The sequence below is a fragment of the Nicotiana sylvestris genome, chromosome 4 (assembly GCF_000393655.2).
Source record: "Nicotiana sylvestris chromosome 4, ASM39365v2, whole genome shotgun sequence".
NCBI classification, from domain to species: Eukaryota; Viridiplantae; Streptophyta; class Magnoliopsida; order Solanales; family Solanaceae; genus Nicotiana; species Nicotiana sylvestris.
Window position 1 is genome coordinate 16533076 of NC_091060.1, and position 14844 is coordinate 16547919.

General features: G+C 36.5%; 1 long non-coding RNA gene across 1 annotated transcript; it reads right to left on the reverse strand.

Moving 5' to 3' along the window:
• Window positions 1-203: 203 nt before the first annotated feature.
• Window positions 204-3131, reverse strand: LOC138888979 (uncharacterized). The gene is made up of 2 exons (XR_011406509.1): window positions 2510-3131; window positions 204-461 (listed from the first exon to the last, which is right to left on the reverse strand). It is a non-coding gene; the product is annotated as an uncharacterized lncRNA (long non-coding RNA).
• Between the last annotated feature and the right edge of the window lie 11713 nt (window positions 3132-14844).

A 14844-nucleotide genomic window follows, 5' to 3' on the forward strand; every position in this document is an offset into this window, starting at 1 on the left:
GGAATTAATATCTTAAAGAAAACCTTTTAAAGAGGTACTAAAAGAAAATTCTCTTCTTTTTTTGGATTTTTAGTCTTAATATACTAAAGGGAATATAAAAATAATTTTTATTTTGATATTAATTTCCTAAAAGAAAAACAACCTCAAAGAATTTTTTTTTTCATTTCTAGAATTAGTATTCTAAAAAAAACTTATGACGAAAATATAAAAACGCATTTTTTTTTTGACTTGTAACACATTTCCAAATGCAAAATAAGAAATACAATAACAAAAAAATAGGCAAACTTAACTAGACAATACAAACTCTAACATCACCTAAAAGACTGAATACTACTATACAGGACTAGAAAATAAAACAAAAACAATTGACTCAAAAACATAAAATGGCTCCTCGAGCAGCTCCTGAATGCAGTGATCCTGAGGTATTTGTCATGCTCAAACTCCGGTAAGTAGATCCTCACCTGTATGAGAAAACTTAAACCAACACTATGTGAGACAATAACATTCCCTAAGACACATGCAAGACATGATTGAGGCTATTTTTTGCAAAATGGCTTATTGGCCAAAAGATGGCTAGAAGTGCAAAATTTGGCTTAGACCCCGCAAAGTCAAAAACCTAAGACTACTAGGAAGACCGGACCCTATGTGGGTTTCCTACGTATCACGCCCCGAAAGACGAGAATTAGGTATGCGTAGTTCGAGCAGATTGGATACGAGCGAGAATAATTAAAAAAAAACAACTGACATATAGAAAACACATTTTTTTTTTCGAAAAATGATGAAACATATAAAATCTTTTTGGATTTCTTTTTTTTTCGATTTTTTTGATTTTTGAAAAATGATAAAAAGTGCAAAATCTTTTTGAAGTTGTCATGCTCTTTTTTTTCTTAATAAAATGTAACAAAAATATAATTGGGCCCTACTCGCTTCATCCTCACACTTCAGCCTCTCTCGTTGTTTTTCATTTTTTTTTCATTCACCCTCAATTATCATTGGTCCGCCAAATGACCCTTTACCCTTGAAGAAATGCAACATGTAGCACATAGGATGCATCAAGATGGTCTATTATTTTGGGTACACCTGTCCTAAATGGACCCAACCCCTGTGTTGAGTTCCCAAAGTCAGATGCACATGATGCAAACAAACGTTCCTACTAGGGATCCGACATGAGGCTGAGTTATTCTAGGTTCAAAAACCTGGGTATGTGTTCTAGACTGTGTACCCGAGCGGACAACTCGAGCCGAGGAGGGGGCTACGTACCGGAAACCAAAAGGTCATCCGGCTTAGTAACTTGTCCGAGCCTCTTTCTTATTTCAGGGTATGACACTAACAGAATAGGGAGTCTTGACCAGCGAGCACATCCCCGAAGATGAGAAGAGAAGGGTTTCGTAGCAGTTTATATATACAGTTCAAATAATATTAAAGTGGTAAAAGTAACATTTAGCACATTAGGCCCAAACATGTAAATAAAATAAGATAATAAATAAAACCAAATATAACAATTTATCTAAGCTCGAATTCTGAACCCTGAACCAGAGATTCTGGGTTCGATCCCCAGCAGAGTCGCCAAAGCTATCACACCTCCTTTTTTACCTACACCCCGTAAAGGGTGTATAAGGGAGTTTTTCCAATTAAAGGACAATCGAAATGGGATTATTTTATTTAAAGATTCAGAATCGCCACTTGGTATAATTTATGGTGTCCCAATTCACCAGTTCAAATCCCGAATCGAGGAAAAGATTGACTCTGTATTACAGTCCGCGAACCAGTAATCGGGGTAAGGAATTTTGTTAATCCGGAAGAGGGTGTTAGGCACTCCCGAGTTTCGTGGTTCTATCACGGTCGCTCAACTGTTATATTTGGCTTAATTATCTGATTTTAGTACATGTTTCAGCATATGGTGCAATTTTAACTTTTTAGCCGCTTTTGTTCAATTAATTTTAAGAAAAATTCAACGTTATCAAAAAAACGTCTTGAACCACGTCACATAAATGCACCCATGGTCCGCAACATATTTTATCTAACATTGTTGAGATTTGGATTTGGGTCACATAAATGCGCACCCGAATTTAGGATTGCGTATCACAACTACGTCACGGGAACCGTACCCGTAGCTGTGATAATTTTATTATAACGTGCTTAAAGCAACTAGCGCATCTAATTAGTTTCCTAATCTTTGAGGTTGTTGTGATGCCAAATTTATGAACAAGATATTATTGGGGCAAATAGGTTAGCTAACATGATGTATTACTTGGCTAGATTCCTTATGGTCCAAGGCCTACCTTATGGCCCATTCTTATTCATTGTCAAGAAAGAAACAATTCCAATTTTTCCACCTACTGATTAAAAGCATTTATTCAAGTACCCGAGACTACATGCATCACAATTGAAATAAAAACTAATTAAAACAAATTAAATGAAAACTAAGATATGCTAATCACAAATCAACCAACACGCGCACCGAGCTATCATAACACCTTAAAATGAGAACGAAAAGTGAGAAATGAACCTTTATTGATGAGCCAAGCTGAAAATTGCAAATCAATCGGGCTAAACAAGCAACAATTCTTGGATCGAAACAACGAAATTGCGAACCGAAACCTCGAATCGACACCGGAACACTCGAAACCCAAATCGAAATTCTAGCTAAAAATCACGTGTAAGGTACTTTAAGCCATCGTTTCTTTCTTCTGTTCCAATGAAGGAAGAAATTGTTCAACAGGAGATGTAATTTTTTTGGAAATCTCAAAGATACAATCTGCACATTAGCTCCAGTCACTATATTAGGCTTATCGAAAGGTTTGCCCTTTTGCTTTTCTTCTTGCCTGCCATTTGCGTTTTGGTAGGTGAAGACATTTTATTGGGTGGTGTTATCATATTTTCAAATCATATCTTGGGAAAGGGAAAACGGCAAGCTTTTCTTGGATTTTTTTCCAGAATGGGGTTTGGCTCCCGTTTTCTAGGGGCGTAAGAGTTGCGACGCCTCCTCCTTTTGGATTTTCGGTTAGATTTTTTTGTCTTCTCTTTTTTTGTGTGTATTTCCTTTGCTGATTTAAGCGTTAGCTCCCTTGTATATGTCTAGGTCTATTTTCAGCTCTAAAGTTTTTCCAAGTTTTTTGGGAAGAAGAAAGAGCTCTAGCGGCTAACTATGCTAAGTGTAGTCTAGGGTTATTTTAAGACTAGTTTTGGTTATATAGAGGGGTTTTTAGGTTAAGGAGTATTGGCTTAGAACCTATGGGCTTGAAAATTATGGGTTAGGTCCAAAAATTAGGCTTAAAAAATGGCCGCTTGAGCCCAAATTTTATTCTTTCCCTACGAACGAGATTAAAAATACGGTCCCATTTATTAATTAATCCTACTTTTCAAATAATTACTAAAATAAAACTAACCATTAAAACAAACCTATTTTTGGTATTTTCAAATATCATATTAAAATAAAAATACGATACTATCTTCGTATTTTTTTTTGAAGATTTTTTTAAGATTAAAAATGATCACAAAATATTAATGAACCTATTTTTGTGATTTTTTATTTTCTTGTAATAAAATAAAGTAAAAGAGTCAAAATTACTTAAAATATCTATATTATGTCTAAATTAAATATTTACACGCTAAAATATGAAAAATCTTGGGGAGGGTAAAAAATCACGTGTCTACACTTAGCACGTTCCAAGACAAACGTATTTTTAAGTGGGAGAGAAGGCAACGACTCGATCGGTCGTTTTGAGCTCTAGTGCATCCTTTGGCGGTCTGAGGTCATGAGCAGCTTCACTTCGGGTATTCTGACTTACACGCATGGTCGGAATTGAATTTCGGGAAGTTCAGAGTTGATTTGGAAGGAAATTCTTATTTCGAAAGCTTTAAGTTGGTAGAATTGACTAAGATGCTACGAGAATATTGTTAAGTTGTATCTAATGGGAAGAAGGACACTAGGGTTGTGACACTACCTAGGTGGCTAATTGACGGGTAGATGTTACTAAGGTTCGATTGACATAATTGGGGCTTATGCTATAACTGTTGCACAATTTTACCCACTCTCACACCTCTCGGAGAGAAAGTGATTTTGCCCAATTGACTCTCTTGAGACCAAATGGGTAGGCAAATTAGACCAAGCAACTACGGTTCAAGTAGGGTAATTACTCTCTCAAAGTTTAACCCGTTAATTGAGACTATCATTTCTCATGAGTCCATCCCAATTCCTTGTTGGGTCAATTTTGGGGTCATAGACTCTCTTTCTCAAGAAGAGTTAAACTCACGAAGTTTGAATCAGTGTTTGCAACCACCAATTCTAGATTAAAACATAAAATCAATCCAAATAGCAAACACCCATAGTCAATCTAACATTAGATGGCAACACCCATCAATTACCCACACTAAGGTTGAGCCACAACCCTAGATAATGGGTTCAGCTACTCATGCTTGAAGAAGAAAATAAAGAAATAGATGGAGAACAAGGCATATTAATTAAATGCTAATGTAAATACAGAGAATTATTGTTAATTTGAAGCTAAGATGCCAAAAATTGCTACAAATGATGTTCCCATGAGCGCAACTCAACTCTCATATATTTGATAACCTAAAAAATGGTAAAATATTTTATTTATACTAGGCTGGAAAAATTGGACAAAAATACCCCTGCGGGGTCAGTGCGGGCCGCATTAAATGAACCGCGGCCGCACTGGGCTCTTTGACTTTGACTTTTGCTTCTCTGAACTTGGACAACGCGGACCGCGTAGAATGGACCGCGATCGCGGAGGGAGCTGGCGCGGTCCGCGCAATCACGACCGCGGACCGCATGGCATTGGCTTTGCAAACTTTCATCTCTCTGAATCTCATGATCGCGGACCGTACAAAAGAGTAGTGCGGCCACGGAGCCTTCACCGCGGACTGCAAGATGAGTACCGCCGCCGCGCTTCTTCTAGCCTGGTTTACCAACTCTCTGAACCACCTAGTGCAGTCGCATTCAACTTTGCGCGGTCCGCACAGGGCCTTCTTTCCTTAGATTTCTTGGTCTTTGACACTTGAGCAGGTTTCACTCCTTTTTGAGCCGATCTTTGACATTTCGTCACTTTGTCAATCAAACCTGCAATCAAGCACAACTTGTGAGCCTTTTAGGACTATTTTGTAACAATATATGATCAAAGCATAGGCAAGTAGGGGCATAAAACATGTTAAAATCCTAACTTATCAGTAAACGACCTCGGAATCAGGATTTAAAGGTTCCAACAGGTTTATATGATGATTTTGGACTTGGGCGTATGTCCGGATCGGGTTTTGGATCACCCGGGAGCATTTCAGCGCCTATTGTGGAAGTTAGCATTTTGGAAGAATTTCATAATTTGGGTTGAAGTGCATTTCAATGTTATCGATGCCCGTTTGGGATTTCGAATCTAGGAATAGCTCCGTATGGTGATTCCGGTAGTGGGAGCGCGATCGAAAGTGGATTTGGAGGTCCGTAAGTCTTTTTGAGTCATTTGGTGAAAGTTAGAAATTTGGAGGTTTTGAGAAGTTTGACCGGAAGTGGACTTTTTGATATCAGGGTCGGATTTCGATTCTGAAAGTTGGAATAGGTCCGTAATGGCAAATATGACTTGTGTGCAAAATTTGAGGTCAAACGAAGGTGATTTGATAGGTTCCGACATCGAATGAAGAAGTTCGAAGTTCTAAAGTTCATCAAGTTTGAAATGGAGTGTGATTTGTGATTTTAGCATTGTTTGATGTGATTTGAGGCCTCTAGTAGGTCCGCGTTATGTTATGGGACTAGTTCATGTGATTGGACGGGGTCCCGGGGGGCTCGAGCAGATTTTGGATGGTTAACAGATCATATTTTGAATTTGAAGAAAAAGAAAAACAACTGCCTTCTGGTGTAACCGCACATGCGAGACTTGGGTCGCAGGTGCGGAGCCGTAGAAGCAGCCGTGAGGGACGCAGATGCGGTGTTGGGCCAGAAGTGAAGAGACTGCAAATGCGATCATATAGCTGTAGAAGCAAGACCGCACCTGCGGTAGGTGAGGCGCAGAAGAGAAAGGGCAGCCTAGTGAGAAATCGCAAGAGCGGTAGTGGGGCCGCACCTGCGGAACCGCAGAAGTGATCGAGTGACTGCAGGTGTGGAAATGCTGGAGGCAGTAAGGTTCTTTAAATCCGGGGTTTTGGCCCATTTCCTTCCATTTACTCTTGTTTGGACGATTTTTGGAGAGCTTCAAGTGGATGTTTTCATCATCAATGGCAAGGTAAGCTATCCCCACCTATCTTGAGTTAAATACATTGATTATGTATGGATTTTAGCATGAAAATTGGTAGAAATTTGGGAGTTTGAGGAAAACCTAGAAAATTTGTATTCTTGGATTTTGACCACGATTTTGGACGTGAAATTGAGAGTAAATTATATATTTGAACTCGTGAGGTTATGGGTAAACTCTATCTTCGAAAAATTTCAGAATCCGGGTACGTGGGCCCGAGGGCGATTTTGTCAACTTTCAAGTGGAGTTGGGAATTTATGTAGATTGACTTGTTATATGTATTAGGGTATATTTTCATTATTTTGCCCATTATTTGGCTAGTTTTGGGAGCGTTGGAATCGATTTGAGTCATCGGAGAAGCGTGGAATGTCGGTTATGGGACTTCGGAGCAAGGTGAGTCTCCTTTCTAACCTTGTAAGAGAGAATTGTCCCCATAGGTGAATTAATTGGATGTGTGCTCCTATTTATGGGGGCTACGTATGCGCGAGATGATAAGAGTCCGTGCGTAGCTACTATTATGATTAAGTCCGGGTAGTCTAGGGCCCAAAAGAATGCTTTACTTGTAATATTTACTACCTTATTGTCAATTTAAGAATGCTTAAAACATATCGAACATGTAATAAATTTCTAAAAGGCTAGACATTATTTCTTGACGTTTAAAAGAGAAACTTGTCTTTTTCCTGCATAATTGCTCCTTGATGAATTCTTGATTTGACTGCTTGAATGTGTTTATCTATTGTGGAACGGGCCGAACGCCTCGATAGATTGAATAGATGCATCTATGGTTCGCGCCATTCGACCCTCTGGCAGTGCACAGTTTAAATATTTATTGGATCGGGCCGTACGACCTCGGCATGATTTGCACATGCTTGTATTGCTTGACTTGCAAATTTATAAATGAGGATATTGCCTCCCTGGATTGAGAATAAATGTATAAATGATGAAAACGAATTTGGAAATTCCCTATTAATAAAAGAATTTTTTACTTGCTTCATTCTATTGAGTTACAGTCATGTTTATAAAAATCTTCGATTTACTATATTATCGGTATATTATTATTGTACCACTAGTAAGTGTCAAAGTCTACCTCTCGTCTCTACTTCTTCGAGATTAGACGAGATACTTACTGGGTAGACGTTATTTTCGTACACATGTCACACTTGTTGTGCATTTTTGTTGCACAGGCACCTGTATGTCTAGTGGCCTCGTTGGGCGCAGCGGTATGGTTGACACAGAGACTTTGGTGAGCTGCATCTCTCGAGACGATCCGCAGCCAGCAGAGTCTCTTCCAGAGTATAATAGTTCTTTTCTGTCCAATTGTATTTCGAATAGCTATCGTATTTCACTTTACTTCCTAGAAATTTGCTCATGCACTTGTGACGCCGGGTTCTGGGATGTCTATGGGATTACTCAGTAGTTTAAAATTGTTAAATGTGTCACTATTTATTCAGCGAAATTTATTATTTATTATTTAATGTATACAAGAAATGATTTCAAAAATATTTAAAACGAGAAATTACTAGTTATTTGGTGTTGGCTTTCCTGATAGTGGTGTCCGGCGCCATCACGACCCTTAGTGAATTTTGGGTCGTGACAATAAACTAATTATGCCAACTGGATAAATTATCAATATTAATAAATTTCAGGTTTACACCATGACGTGTGCAATTATCAATAAACTCCAAGTTTATTATGATATGGGTTTTTATATCAATAAACTTCTACTTTATTATGACATTCTTTTATTTGTGTAGTACAAACTGGAGAATAAAACGGGTAACTTTTCACATACATATTATCCCGCTACAAATTGTAGTAATAGAAGATATTAAATCTTTCCTTTATTTATAGTCTCAATATAATCAACCGGTTTCGCGTATACTTTGAGAATTGAATAAGTTTCTTTGAGACTTACTATAACACAATACCTTCTTGGTAATCAATTGTGTTTCTCCAAAATAGTATAATTGGCTCTTGCAAAGTTCTCAATTAATTTTGTAGTACCACATATTCATCAACATCCATATGGTGAATATCTCTTTTAAAGAGAAAGTTATACCATTATAGTTATGGTCAAAATTACATGCAAGATTTGTTTCTTGCGTTACCGTTGTCTTTTAATAATCACAATGCCAAAATATTTTGGCATACAATAGGTACATGACAAATGACCATTCATGCCATAATAATGACATTATTGTTTTTCCATCTCAAACCCCCTTCTAGAGGTAAGTGTGGTATATTCACTACCACTAGCATGTTCATATTCTTCCAAGAATGAATATGTATTCATAAATCACATGTTATTACATTCACATCATGAATGAATCATAGTCATCTATATATGCTTTACAAAATCTCATGTCAAATCGATGATAAACATTAATTTCGTAGAGTGAAGGATTATTTTGAGAATCCTTATTGTTCTCATTACCACAATGATGATGATTATAATTTCGTCTATTGCCACGTCCACATCTATTGATACCTTTACGGTAATAGTTTTATCTTCTTTCAGACTTATACATATTGCTACCAATTCTCTTAAGGGAATAAGAATGAAGCAAATTCAATGGAACGAGTTTCCACATCTTTGCCCACAATCATACATGAATTTGATCATGGCAAGTCATAGAAGTTTTATCACTTCGAGTGGTTATAATTTCTTACAACTCTATTAGAGTTATAATCAAAGTTTATTGTCTTTGCTTATATTTAAAATTAAATTATAGAATTTCAAGAATTTAAAAGAGAAAAATAAAGTAAAATACTTACCTTAAATCCAGAATTTAATCATGAAGGAAGTTTATGGAACAATTGACAATTATTATGCTTAATCCCAAAGCTTCTACTCAATTGGGTTAGAGTCTCGTGCTGATAACGTGTTATAAAACAATAAAAGAAGAAGAAGAAGAAGAAGAGAGAAAAGTAGAGAGAGAGAGAGAGAGAGTTCTTATTGATTTAGGATAAATTACAATGGAATAGGACCCCTCTATTTATAGGGAATTAGTGACTTAGTCACCAAGTAAAATCCCTACAATCTCTCTAAAATATAGACATTCACCTTAAATAAACATTATTTATAACAAAATTGATAATTAAGGGCTTTTCTTTGTTGTATTTAATTTGTTCTTGCATTCCAGTTAGGCGAAGTACATGAACAGAAGCCTTAGAACCCATGGCATACCCAGGTGGTTGAAGAAAAAGTAGGGGAGGGGTAACATAGGATAGGTGCAATGAGGTGGCGTGCTACGTATCCACCTCAACGACATGTCAAGCCACATACGTTAATATTGCTATGGTGGAGGGTCCTAACGACAGAGGAATATTTTGCACCAATTCTATGACGTCAGAGATTATGGTAGATCAATAGTATAACAGAGGATATAAATGAATATTTTCAAATAGTAGATGGGTATTTTTGATCCTTTTCCGTTCTTTTTAATATTTTGACAAAATTAGCCTTTATGCCCATGGAAATACCCATCTATAGTTCTACTATGTTTTATACTCATAATGCACGAGTTTATCCCTTATTACTTCATGAGCTTATACATTTTCAAGAACTCAACTGGCAGACCTTCCATTTTCATTAGTGAGGGAATTTTGAAAGCCATGCAGGGGGCAGCACAAGCATATGTGGGGCCTAAAGTCAAAGTTTAATATGAGGCCTAAATTTTTAAAAGAAAGTTACAAGATATGTTTTTTTTGAAGTCTATTCATCTAGATTTTTGAGATACAAAGTTGTTAATAACCTTTTTTAATCAATTCTATCTAATTATTCCTATTCAATTGATAATATAGCCAACTCATTTAATCTTTCTTGAGATATTATTGATCTTAGATAAGATTTTATAGAGCAATAGATGTATAAAACTATTGGAAGATTAAAAGTATTGTTGAATACTTGAACTAATAAAATTTTGGAGAAAGAAGGTGAGTAATGAAATCTTGGAGAAAGATGGTGAATAAGAATCTTAAACAGAAAGACAAAAAATATGTAGGGATTTCTGAAATATGAAGATATTGGGGAAAAGAAAGATTGAGTTGAACATATTAAGAAAGAGAGAGTAAATATTTTATATATGTTATCTAATGAAAGAGTAAAACTGAAACGTTGAGAAAACTATTCATCTACCCATTTAAGTATGTCAAATTATTATTTTATTTTTATATTTAAAGAGCTCTCTTTCCTTTTATATTAAAAATTTACTTTTTTTAATTAAAAATACTAATTATTATTTTTTAAACACCTATAAACCTATTATTTTTTAAAAAAATGGGGCCCCCAAATTTGGGGGTGTAAGGCACAAGCCTTACCACTCTTCTTGTTAGAGTCGGCCCTGAAAGTGCTGTCCAACTATTCTTTTATTTTTTTTCCATCCATTCCTCCTTCTACTTTCAATTTAGCCTTTGTAGGAAGAAAATTAAGAGGGAATAATGGTGAACCTAAGTAACATAGCCCAATATTCTGTGTCCATCAAAGAAGCAACTTTACTTCAAAAAATTTATCTTTCAATCCTCAAAAGAATACCCTTTTTAGCGCCACACTTAAAAATCATACTTCTGTAATAAAATCATATTTAATGAGACAACAATCTCAACACAATCCTTCTATGTTGCCTTGTAAATGATACAAAGCAAAAGAAAAGCAAGGAAAAAGCAATGGAACAGTAAAGTAAAAAGGAAAAGCTGCAAAGAAGAAATAAGAAAACTAGGGCAAAAAGATAAAAGGGATTTCAATTCATGATCCAAAAAGGAAAGTCCTGTACAATATATAAAAGAAAGAGGATAATCATTCCTATATCTGGTGAGGCTACGTATATAAAAGATAAAAGATAATGTGGGACAATATGTAATTACTGCTAACTATATATCAAACTTAAGGGAGACTAAAGTGTATATCTCAATACTTAACTTCTATTCTGATAACTAACTTAACGACTAGGTTCTTCTCTTTAAGCTCTGCGTACAACTCCTGAAGCCTCTCATTTCTCTACTTTGTATCAGATCTCCCCTGTTAAAATCTTCCTTATCCTCAAGGAAGAAAATAAGGAAACGTGATCTTCAGAGACTGTAATCTTCCCATATAGCTTGTTCCGGTGTCAACTGATCCCATTGCACTAACACTTGATCAAATGCCTCTTTCCTTTTTGTATCATACGTCTGTCCAAAATCTTCTGAGGATGTGGACAATAAGGGCTGGAAATATCTAGTACTGGGGGATGGAAGATGTTTGTAGGTAGGTGGTAGCATAGTTTCAATTGAGAAACATGAAAGGTTAGGTGCAGTAGCAGTTGTGGTGGAAGAGACAATTTGTAAGCGACTGCTCCAACCCTCTATAGAACCTAATTCCATAGTATTTAGCTGATAGCTTAGAAAAATGGGTTCTAGATAAGGTTATTTGTTGATAAGGCTGGATCTTAAAGTAGACTCAGTCTCCTTCTTTGAATTGCCTATCTGATCTGTGCTTATCGACCTGCATAGTCATCCTTTGTTGAGCCCTCTGTAGATGATACTTTAGCAGTTCAAATTTGAATTCCCTGGTCATCAGACTCCTAACTACTTTTGTAACGACCCGACCGGTCGTTTTGAGCATTTGCACTTTGCTCGATAGTTTAGAGGCACGAGTAGCTCCGTATGATGTATTAGAACTAGTGTGTAAAATTTGGGTTCATTTCGAGTTGATTTGATATGTTTCGGTGTGAGTTTTTAGAAGTCGAAAGTTCGAAAGTTCATTAAGTTTGATTTGAGGTGCATTTCGTCGTTTCGATATTGTTATGTGTATTTTGAGGCCTCGAGTAAGTCCGTATTATGATATAAAACTTTTTGTATGTTTATACGAGATCCTGAGGGGCTCAGGTGAGTTTTAGATAGGTCTGGGTTGTGTTGCACTCATTTTTCTTATGCTTCGACGTCGTTTCTTCAAGCATAAATGGTACCATATTGAACAAATGAGCTCCGATTTCTGCTTTTATTAAAGCATTAGATCCGTATCGTAATTACTAAGTCATAGCAAAAAGAATCATCAAATTTAGATATTGTATGAGAATTTTATGGTCACTTTACTAAGAATTGGGTTGCTAGATTTTTCAGATTAATTACGAAATTGCCACTGTTGCATATTTAAAAATTTGCACTATTTTCAAATATTGAAACTAACATATCTCCTTCAATATAAGGTTAAATGGAGTGATTCAAGAGTCTAACCTAACTAAAATTTCACAAGGAATCCACTGAAAGTATCAAAAGTGAGTTTTGAGATTTTTTAGCACAACAAACGAGGCAGAACAATGTTAAAACAAGGGTTTTGTGCATTTAACATATTTTAAGTTGGGGAGCTCGAAATTTGGCAATTTTTTGAGGCGCTTTTCAGCATATGAACTGGGGTAAGCATTCTCTACTCAGTTTGGTTATATTTCATGAATCTATCTTCGATTTTAGCTTTTGGTTGATGAATTTTAAAGAAGAAATTGGAGGTTTTGGCCTAAAGTTTCATAATATGAATTTTTGAGTTTTGAACACCGATTCAGAGTCGGATTTGAGTGAAACTAGTATGGGTGAACTCGTAATTAAATGGGCTAATGGATTTTATGAGTTTTGTCGGGTTCCGAGGTGTGGGCCCGGGTTGGGCTTTATGGCCGATTTTGGGCTTTTGATTAAGGATTCGATCTTTTTCGATTGGGATTGGTTTCTTTAGCATTGTTTAATATATTTGAGTTATTTTTTATTAGTTTCAAGCCATTTGGAGGTCGGAACGCATGTGATGGGATTCTTGGAGCATCGCTTGGCTTGCTCGGTGTTAGAATTGGCTTGCTTAAGATAAGTAGCTCTTCTAAACTTAGTGCTGAGGGTATAAAACCCCGTATTATATGCTATATGATTGGTGTTAAGGTGATGCACATGCTAGGTGATGGGCGTTGCACCCTGTGAGTTGTGACTCTATTGTTTCCAGGGCACTGAATAGTGGCCCTATTTTATTGATATCTGTGTTTTCACCATGTGATAAGATACATGAGCTGTACATCATGCTAGATATCATGTTTAGGTTTTGTGTTGATAATGTTGGGACCCATAGTGGTCGTTTCTTGTTGTCATCTCATTGTAATCATTGATATTTCGTACTCAGTCACATTTATGATTCATATCATATCTCAGTCTTAGTTGTTACTTATTGAAACATCATATTATTGTTTCGAGTCAGTTTTCATGACATTGTGAGTTGTGGGTGAGACTGGAAAGATCGATGGTTGAGTGAGGCGGAGAGCCTGATTATGAGTGACAGTTATAGGATCGGGTTGCACGCCGCAGAAGGTTATTCATTATGCCTTTGTTGGCTTGTTATAGCGCTTGGGCTGAAGGATCCCCTCCGAAGTCTACACACCCTAGTAAGCGTAGATGATATTATTGAGGGATGGATTTCCCTGGACATGGATTTGTCCGGAGTATTAATTATATTCAGGGATGGATCTTCCCTTGCTATGGAGATGGATCTTCTCCATGAGGCTGGATTGGCCTGTTTTCTTCGGTACTGGGTGACTTATAGTCAGTGATGTATATATTCCGGGATGGATCTTTCCTGGATCGTATGGACTATATACAGTACCGAGTGGTTGATTATGATGAGTGGAAGGTGTGATACAGTGAGGTTGAGTACTCTAAGAGTGTGAGTGCATGATTCATCTCTAAGATACATGGAATTTGCATGCATATATGGCATACATTCATAGAGACACGTTTTTCCCTCATGCTGTACGGTATCAAATTATTCATGACTTTTGCACATTAATAAGCGGTCATAGAGTGGTATTTCACACTTATTATTTGAAAAACGAAAGGAAACATGTTTACCTATTGTGGAAAGGATTTTCAGGAAATATTACCGTTTTCAAACTATCTCATGATATTTCGATGATTTTGATAAAGGATTTGGGTTTTTCACTGATATTCTTGAAAAGCGAAACTATTTTTGGAAAATTGTGTAAAAGTTGAACATTTTTACCTCTGAGAGTACTTCCTTGTTTATCTACTTACGAACTGCTGTTGGTTATTTGTGTTAGACCCGACCTATGTTCTAGCTCGTCAGTGCTTTCAACCTGAGGTTAGAGTAGTTACTTTTTGAGTACATGGGGTCAGTTGTACTCATACTGCACTTCCTACACATTGCGTGCAGATCCCGATGCTGATGTTGTTGTGTTCGATGGTTGCTGGATTTGAAGGCGTACCTACGTTCTTGCTGTAGCTACCTTTTTTTCATGGTAGCCTTGTATTATATAACTTTGTTTATGTACTTTTCAAACAGAAGATATATTTGTTTCCTATTAGTTTTGAAATCTCTACTCTTAGAAGCTCATGATTTGTTCTACCAATCCTTGGAAAATGTATAAGATTAGATAATTCCTTTATTTAATGGATTATTAAGTTAAATGGAAATGGATAATTGTTAATTGGCTTACCTAGATGGTTGGGTTAGGTGCCATCACGACTAGTGGATTTTGGGTCGTGACAGATTGGTATCAGAGCTCTAGGTTCATAGGTTCTACATGTCATGAGCAAGTGTCTAGTAGAGTCTTGCGGATCGGTATGATGACGTCCATACCTATCT